Raw genomic sequence first — 9,957 nt, forward strand, 5'->3', positions numbered from 1 at the left:
TTACATCCAATGGGTTCAACGAGAACTATGAAATTGCTCCTTTCCTGTGAAACAACAACGCTGCTGGAAAATACACATTTACAACCTCCATTCCCCTTTCCGAGCCCCCCACCCCCACCCCCACCCCCCTTCCCTCCCTCCTTCTACTTTTAATAAGATGAATTCTATGTTCACTCTGCACTGTAGTATTCACTTATTAATAATAATATTTTTGACACATGTACGGAAAGAGATTACTACAGTCAAACCACACTGGAAATGCCCAATCTCGCCCGATCTTGGAAGCGAAGCAGTGTTGGGCCTGATCAGTACCAGAAAGGAAGACCGCCTGGGAAGATCAGGTACTGTAATTTAGTCTGAGAATTCCGAATGTCTGTATCAAGAGTGTCAATAGAGTCACTAATTGTCACATATGAATTAATAATTAATTAATATAATTTGAATCATTTCTAAACTTAGATGTTTTAAATATATTTTTAAATATAGTATTTAATTATATATATGTATGTCTTATCACCAATAGAAATATACTATAGTATTTGATTTTTATATTATATGTATATCTAATCACGATTAGTAATCACTGATAGTGTTAATCCAGCACATCACCTACATTACTATAATAGATAAGCACAGTGATAATATGCTAACTATACATCACTAATGCCAGTTAATTATCACTGATAGTATTTGCCTCCCCCCTTTTCCTTTCTTGAAATTTGCGATTTATAGACCCCTTGTAATAGAGTATTACATGTTTTTCTATTATTTATATGCATTCTGTTTGGTTCCATGGTAACCGCTGTGGAGGAATGAAATAGTGTCCTTTAGTCTGGTCTCCACCAAAATGGCCGCCACATTGAAATCTACTAGGAGTATCCCTGACAAAATGACCGCCGCAATGTATCGAGTCGCGGAAGTCCAGCCGCTTGAGTCCGGCCTCTATCACCATCTACCTCAGTGAGGACAGCAGGCGCATGTCAAGTCGTGTACCGGAAGTAAGGCGGAAGTGATGTACAGACGCGAGGACACCGGAAGTGTGGCAGAAGTACCGCTATTACTCATATAAAGTTGTTTAAAGATATTTTTCATATCCTAAACTGTTCCTAAAGCACTCGTTTTTACTAGGTATATACTGTATATATACCATATGTTCATATTGGATTTTAACTACATTAACCATAGGTTTAATTCTTAGCAATTAATAACTTCATTAAGAGACAGGATGTGATGTCGTAATTGAATATGGATCAGTACTAGTATAAATAGAAGCCCAGTCCCACTTTGCCTTTACCCCTTGATGAAGTCTGTGTGACGAAATGCGTTGGACAACCTGACAGTGACCTCATACTCAGATAAGCTAAATCCTCTTACAAATATTTTGTACTCTACCTATTTTTTGCACTTTACCTATTTATATACATGATTGTGTATGTTTTTTGTCCCATTCTTTTAAAGAGATATGTACATTATTTTTAGACTTTTTTGTTAATACTTTTTTTAAAATGTTTAATTATTTATATACTGTCAGATTAATTTATTTTAGACACCGTTGGTTACTATATCCCCCATCCCTCTTTGTTGCTAATTTTTCAAATCAGGAAATTACCATCCCTGTTTATTTGGGGGTCAGCAGATGCCCTATATTTTTGGGAGTGTCATTACGTGTTTATCTGATAAACTGCTCAAAATAATAAAGTGAACACTAAAATAACACATCCTAGATCTGAATGAATGAAATATTCTTATTAAATACTTTGTTCTTTACATAGTTGAATGTGCTAACAACAAAATCACACAAAAATTATCAATGGAAATCAAATTTATTAACCCATGGTGGTCTGGATTTGGAGTCACACTCAAAATTAAAGTGGATAAACACACTACAGGCTGATCCAACTTTGATGTAATGTCCTTAAAACAAGTCAAAATGAGGCTCAGTAGTGTGTGTGGCCTCAATGTGCCTGTATGACCTCCCTACAATGCCTGGGCATGCTCCTGATGAGGTGGTGGATGGTCTCCTGAGGGATCTCCTCCCAGACCTGGACTAAAGCATCCGCCAACTCCTGGACAGTCTGTGGTGCAACGTGGCATTGGTGGATGGAGCGAGACATGATGCCCCAGATGTGCTCAATTGGATTCAGGTCTGGGGAACGGGCGGGCCAGTCCATAGCATCAATGCCTTCGCCTTGCAGGAACTGCTGACACACTCCAGCCACATGAGGTCTAACATTGTCTTGCATTAGGAGGAACCCAGGGCCAACCGCACCAGCATATGGTCTCACAAGGGGTCTGAGGATCTCATCTCGGTACCTAATGGCAGTCAGGCTACCTCTGGCGAGCACATGGAGGGCTGTGCGGCCCCCCAAAGAAATGCCACCCCACACCATTACTGACCCACTGCCAAATTGGTCATGCTGGAGGATGTTGCAGGCAGCAGAACGTTCACCTTGGCATCTCCAGACTCTGTCACGTCTGTCACATATGCTCAGTGAGAACCTGCTTTCATCTGTGAAGAGCACAGGGTGCCAGTGGCGAATTTGCCAATCTTGGTGTTCTCTGGCAAATGCCATACATCCTGCACGGTGTTGGGCTGTAAGCACAACCCCCACCTGTGGACGTCGGGCCCTCATACCACCCTCATGGAGTCTGTTTCTGATCGTTTGAGTAAACACATGCACATTTGTCGCTTGCTGGAGGTCATTTTGCAGGACTCTGGCAGTGCTCCTCCTTTTCCTCCCTGCACAAAGGCGGAGGTAGCGGTCCTGCTGCTGGGTTGTTGCCCTCCTACGGCCTCCTCCACATCTCCTGATGTACTGGCCTGTCTCCTGGTAGCACCTCCATGCTCTGGACACTACGCTGACAGACACAGCAAACCTTCTTGCCACAGCTCACATTGATGTGCCATCCTGGATGAGCTGCACTACCTGAGCCACTTGTGTGGGTTGTAGACTCCGTCTCATGCTACCACTAGAGTGAAAGCACTGCCAGCTTTCAAAAATGACCAAAACATCAGCCAGAAAGCATTGGAGCTGAGAAGTGGTCTGTGGTCACCACCTGCAGAACAACTCCTTTATTGGGGGTGTCTTGCTAATTGCCTATAATTTCCACCTGTTGTCTATTCCATTTGCACAATAGCGTGTGAAATTGATTGTCAATTAGTGTTGCTTCCTAAGTGGACAGTTTGATTTGCCAGGAGTGTGATTGACTTGGAGTTACATTGTGTTGTTTAAGTGTTCCCTTTATTTTTTTTAGCAGTGCATAGATATACAGGTTGAGTATCCCATATCCAAATATTCCGAAATACGGAATATTCCAAAATACGGACTTTTTTGAGTGAGAGTGAGATAGTAAAAACTTTGTTTTTTGATGGCTCAATGTACACAAACTTTGTTTATACACAAAGCTATTAAACATATTGTATTAAATGACCTTCAGGCTGTGTCTATAAGGTGTTTATGAAACATAAATGAATTGTGTGAATGTAGACACACTTTGTTTAATGCACAAAGTTATAAAAAATATTGGCTAAAATGACCTTCAGGCTGTGTATAAGGTGTATATGTAACATAAATGCATTCTGTGCTTAGATTTAGGTCCCATCACCATGATATCTCACTATGGTATGCAATTATTCCAAAATACGGAAAAATCCCATATCCAAAATACCTCTGGTCCCAAGCATTTTGGATAAGGGAGACTCAACCTGTGTATATATATATATATATATATATATATATATATATATAATTCATCTGCCTGCCTCTGTGTTAGGGGCCCCGCTGTCTGAAATGCCCCGGGGCCCCCATAGCTTTAATCCAGCTCTGGGCAACAGACGCAGCCTTTGCTATTGATGAAAAGGCTACCTTTTGATAGGTATAGGCAGCGCTTCCTTTTTTACTAGTGATGAGCGGGTTCGGTTTCTCGGAATCCGAAACCCCCGAACTTCACCCATTTTACACGGTTCCGAGGCAGACTCGGATCATCCTGCCTTGCTCGGTTAAACCGAGCGCGCCCGAACGTCATCATCCCACTGTCGAATTCTCGCAAGATTAGTATTCTATATAAGGAGCCGCGCGTCGCCGCCATTTTCACTCGTGCATTGGAGATGATAGGGAGAGGACGTGCAGCGTTGTCTCAGTTATGTTCAGTGTGCTGCAAATATCTGTGCTCAGTGTGCTGCAAATATCTGTGCTCAGTGTGCTGAAAATATCTATGTTCTCTGCCTGAAAAACGCTCCACATCTGTGCTGCATTGTAGTATATAGTAGGAGGACAGTGCAGAATTTTTCTGACCTGTGACCACCAGTATTATATTAGTACGGTACAGTAGCCCACTGCTCTACCTACCTCTGTGTCGTCAAGTATACTATCCATCCATACCTGTGGTGCATTTTAGTTGTGCACAGTATATATAGTAGGAGGACAGTGCAGAATTTTGCTGACCACCAGTATATAATAAATAGCAGTACGGTACAGTAGTCCACTGCTCTACCTACCTCTGTGTCATCAAGTATACTATCCATCCATACCTGTGGTGCATTTTACTTGTGCGCAATATATATATTAGGATGACAGTGCAGAATTTTGCTGACCACCAGTATATAATATATAGCAGTACGGTACAGTAGTCCACTGCTCTACCTACCTCTGTGTCGTCAAGTATACTATCCATCCATACCTGTGGTGCATTTTAGTTGTGCGCAGTATATATAGTAGGAGGACAGTGCAGAATTTTGCTGACCACCAGTATATAATATATAGCAGTACGGTACAGTAGTCCACTGCTCTACCTACCTCTGTGTCGTCAAGTATACTATTCATCCATACCTGTGGTACATTTTAGTTGTGTGCAGTATATGTAGTAGGAGGACAGTGCAGAATTTTGCTGACCACCAGTATATAATATATAGCAGTACGGTACAGTAATCCACTGCTCTACCTACCTCTGTGTCGTCAAGTATACTATCCATCCATACCTGTGGTGCATTTTAGTTGTGCGCAGTATATATAGTAGGAGGACAGTGCAGAATTTTGCTGACCATCAATATATAGCAGTACGGTACAGTAGTCCACTGCTCTACCTACCTCTGTGTCGTCAAGTATACTATCCATCCATACCTGTGGTGCATTTTAGTTGTGTACAGTATATATAGTAGGAGGACAGTGAAGAATTTTGCTGACCACCAGTATATAATATTTAGCAGTACGGTACAGTAGTCCACTGCTCTACCTACCTCTGTGTCATCAAGTATACTATCCATCCATACCTGTGGTACATTTTAGTTGTGTGCAGTATATATAGTAGGAGGACAGTGCAGAATTTTGCTGACCACCAGTATATAATATATAGCAGTATGGTACAGTAGTCCACTGCTCTTCCTACCTCTGTGTCTTCAAGTATACTATCCATCCATACCTGATGTGCATTTTAGTTGTGCACAGGATATATAGTAGGAGGACAGTGCAGAATTTTGCTGACCAACAGTATATAATATATAGCAGTACGGTACAGTAGTCCACTGCTCTACCTACCTCTGTGTCGTCAAGTATACTATCCATCCATACCTGTGGTGCATTTTAGTTGTGCGCAGTATATATAGTAGGAGGACAGTGCAGAATTTTGCTGACCACCAGTATATAATATATAGCAGTACGGTACAGTAGTCCACTGCTCTACCTCTGTGTCGTCAAGTATACTACAAAAGTTCAGTAAAATGACCCTAAAATCAAAATTAAAAGCGTCTGATGAGAAGCGTAAACTTTGCAATATGCCATTTATGACATGGAGTGGCAAGGAACGGCTGAGGCCCTGGCCTATGTTCATGGCTAGTGGTTCAGATTCACATGAGGATGGATGCACTCATCCTCTCTCTAGAAAACTGCAGTGCCACTCCTAGATGGGCCAGGTGTTTGTGTCGGCCACTTGTGTCGCTTAGCTTATTCACACAGCTTCCTCATTGCACCTCTTTTTTCCTTTGCATCATGTGCTGTTTGGAGACTATTTTTTAAATCTGCCATCCTGTCTGACACTGCAGTGCCACTCCTAGATGGGAGACAGAGGATGAGGTATTCCTGCACAGCTGACAATTAGTATATGTGTAGTAGATTATTTACCAACAATATATACATGTAAAATTCAAACGAATTTGACAGAACAATTTGATAATGTTGGCGGTGCTCCTCTGAGGTTATGAAAAAATGGATTAATATAGGGTTTTTGTCCCGGTAAAAGGATAACGGGACAGAGAAGATAGCCTCTTTTGGGGGGCACTCCTTGCTTTAATTTATTGTTTAAAAACAATTTTTAATAAAGTTCATTAAAAACGATAATGATAATGTAAAAAATTCTAACCTTATACTAAACCGTTTTTCATTGGTAAACGTGATTATATTGAATATGCTTACCCATTGAGATGAAATGAAAATCAGCAATTCCCAGGACTTTCAACGTATTGCTCCAGCGTTTTTAAGAGAGCAATAATCAGATGTCCTTTGCACTGCTGTGTGCTCTATATGCAAATTTTGCTATATCTGATAAATCATCAGATGAATGCTCGAAAGTTTTCAGCTGACATAAATGTGAAAGCCGCGAATTAACAAAAAATGGGAAAGCAATGTGTCACTGCCTGGTGAATAAACATAGGTGATATATATTCTTAATCTGTATTGTATAATGTAGAAACAATATCGGAGTAATTTTCCACTACATCGGGCCTAAACACTGAATGGAGAGGGACACTATATTGTAAATTAGAGCTCTGAACACCAGTCTTAATATCCATGTACAGACTAATAGTATTAAGTATTGTATCAAGAATAGTACCAGTACCGAGTACCCGATGTACGTACGTTTCACCCTAAAGACAGCTGGTGAACAAGCCCTGTCTTTAGGGTGAAACGTACGTACAGCCAGGATATGTCATTGTGATGTCATTCCGGAATCCCCGTGCTGAGAACACGGCGCCGGACACGGGCTCCAGAGAGACACAGGACACACACACGCCAGCGGCATCAGTCTTCACAGTGCAGACCTTTTCTCCACGGACAGGTATTCAGGTGCTCCTCTCATTGAGGTGCGGCGAGTGAGATTTCCCTGCAATGACCTTGCGGCTACCAGGGACGAACTGTACTCGCAGCCCTCAACAGTAGCGGACACCGCTCTCTCCTTTACCTTCTCACCAGCACCGTCCGTTCCACTCTCTCACCTCCTATTCACTGTGGGAATTGTCCCCATACATAGGAAGGCAGCAGAGGTGGTCGGGTACTCGGTACTGGTACTATTCTTGATACAATACTTAATACTATTAGTCTGTACATGGATATTAAGACTGGTGTTCAGAGCTCTAATTTACAATATAGTGTCCCTCTCCATTCAGTGTTTATGCCCGATGTAGTGGAAAATTACTCGATATTGTTTCTACATTATACAATACAGATTAAGAATATATATCACCTATGTTTATTCACCAGGCAGTGACACATTGCTTTCCCATTTTTTGTTAATTCGCGGCTTTCACATTTATGTCAGCTGAAAACTTTCGAGCATTCATCTGATGATTTATCAGATATAGCAAAATTTGTATATAGAGCACACAGCAGTGCAAAGGACATCTGATTATTGCTCTCTTAAAAACGCTGGAGCAATACGTTGATGTTAGGGTCTCCTGCCCTGTGCTGCCACGTCGTCATGGCAACCGGGAGACAAGTGCTAGTGGAGTAACCTGAGCGCAGCTGATACTCCGGTTCGGGTCTTTTGCTGTGCAGTGGTTATAGGCTCTGTGCACGGCAGGGGATCCGGTGCTGGTTTTTGTGCTCACAGTCTGTGAGGTCTGAGTGGGGCGTGGACAGCACCTGCTTTATAAGGCCTCTTTTCAGGGTAAGCAGATGCTGCTGAATCTCTGTTGGTTAGTCAGTTCATGAAAGTTAGCCAGTACTGTGTAGCTTTGTATTTGTTTGTTGCTTACTGCAAATAGGCCTGGGGATTTGGTATTACACTCTGCCAATCCAGACCTAGCAGTAAGACTGGAGTCAGTCGTTTAGCTTGCTGGGGTTCTGTTATTACTCTGTGAACTTAGCAAGTTTGCGTCTGTATTCTAACACTTGCCTGTCTAATCCTGTCTCACTGTGCTAGGTGTCAGGGGTCAGTTTAGTGGCAGTAAGCTTAAACCTGTGCACTGCAAGTGAGAATCAGGATTGTGGAGGCTCTCCTTGTGTCTATCATTCCATCTCTGACCAAGGAGTTTACTGCCACACCCGTTGGTAACCCTTTAGGGTTTTGCTGTTGCCCTTAGCAACAGCATTTCGGGTTCTCTACGTATTAAAACACAACATCTTGCTTTTTACATCTGAGCAGTTCTAATACAAGGGAGATACCCAGTTCCTTAGCCTCTGGGCTTCTCTGTTCACTGTGTGTGTATTTTGTTACCCTATCACCTTCTGTGTACGTTATGTCATATTCCCCAGTTTGTCTGTGAGTCCATTTGTTTTGCATAACAGTTCAAACACCAGTACATTCCTGCAGACACTGGAGTGCATAACAGTTCTGACACTAGTACTTTCCTGCAGGCACTGGTGTGCATAACAGTTGAAAGTCCTGGGAATTGCTGATTTTCATTTCATCTCAATGGGCAAGCATATTCAATATAATCACGTTTACCAATGAAAAACGGTTTAGTATAAGGTTAGAATTTTTTACATTATCATTATCGTTTTTTAATGAACTTTATTAAAAATTGTTTTTAAACAATAAATTAAAGCTAGGAGTGCCCCCAAAAAGAGGCTATCTTCTCTGTCCCGGTATCTTTTTACCGGGACAAAAACCCTATATGAATCCACTCCTAGATGGGCCAGGTGTTTGTGTCGGCCACTTGTGTCGCTTAGCTTAGTCACACAGCTACCTCATGGCACCTCTTTTTTTCTTTGCATCATGTGCTGTTTGGGGACTATTTTTTAAATCCTGTCTGACACTGCAGTGCCACTCCTAGATGGGCCAGGTGTTTGTGTCGGCCACTTGGGTTGCATAGCTTAGCCATCCAGCGACCTCGGTGCAAATTTAAGGACTAAAAATAATATTGTGAGGTGTTCAGAATAGACTGGAAATTAGTGGAAATTATGGTTATTAAGGTTAATAATACTATGGGATCAAAATGACCCCCAAATTCTATGATTTAAGCTGTTTTTGAGGGGTTTTTGTAAAAAAACACCCGAATCCAAAACACACCCGAATCCGACAAAAAATTTACAGGGAGGTTTTGCCCAAACGCGTCCGAATCCAAAACACGGCCGCGGAACTGAATCCAAAACCAAAACACAAAACCCGAAAAATTTCCAGTGCACATCACTATTTTTTACAGAGAGTTATTTCCCTGTAATTATTTGTTTTTTGGTTATTCATAAGTGTTATGCAGTTATCCTTATCATTGGGAGCAGCAGCCTATACCTTCATTATACCACTATTCTCTCTGTGGACACTAGCGCCTGATTGCATATGCATGTGCTGATACACTAATTAGTGGGTAGACACCTGTATATGCAACATTGTGTTTTTGGGATTAAGCATCTGTTTATTAACAATTGCCATTCCAAAGTGGGTTAACATAAAGTCACCTCTGCAGAAACACATAAGACACCTTGAATGATTTGTGCACATGTGTAGTACTGGTGCTGTGCTGCTTTATGGGGTTTATTTGTATAATCTTTATTGACAAAGAAAGCTTCAGTGAAGTCATCTGGATTGCTTCTCTCTTCTACAGCAGGAGGCAGATAACAGGACCTACAGCAGGAAAATCAGTGCTGGAGAATATGGTAACTCTTCTCAATATTAGTAACACTTGGTCACTTAACGCCACCATAGATGCCTAGTTTTGCAGCACTATTCTAGTGCTTGTGGGCAGAAGACAGATAAATCCCTATGATACATATCAAGATGCAATATAGTGTGTATAGGGTTTTTTCT

General features: G+C 41.7%; 1 pseudogene; it reads left to right on the top strand.

Moving 5' to 3' along the window:
• Positions 1 to 234: 234 nt before the first annotated feature.
• On the top strand, positions 235 to 353 carry LOC134950223 (5S ribosomal RNA; annotated as a pseudogene).
• Positions 354 to 9,957: the final 9,604 nt, after the last annotated feature.

Source organism: Pseudophryne corroboree, chromosome 8 (assembly GCF_028390025.1).
Source record: "Pseudophryne corroboree isolate aPseCor3 chromosome 8, aPseCor3.hap2, whole genome shotgun sequence".
Taxonomy (NCBI): Eukaryota; Metazoa; Chordata; class Amphibia; order Anura; family Myobatrachidae; genus Pseudophryne; species Pseudophryne corroboree.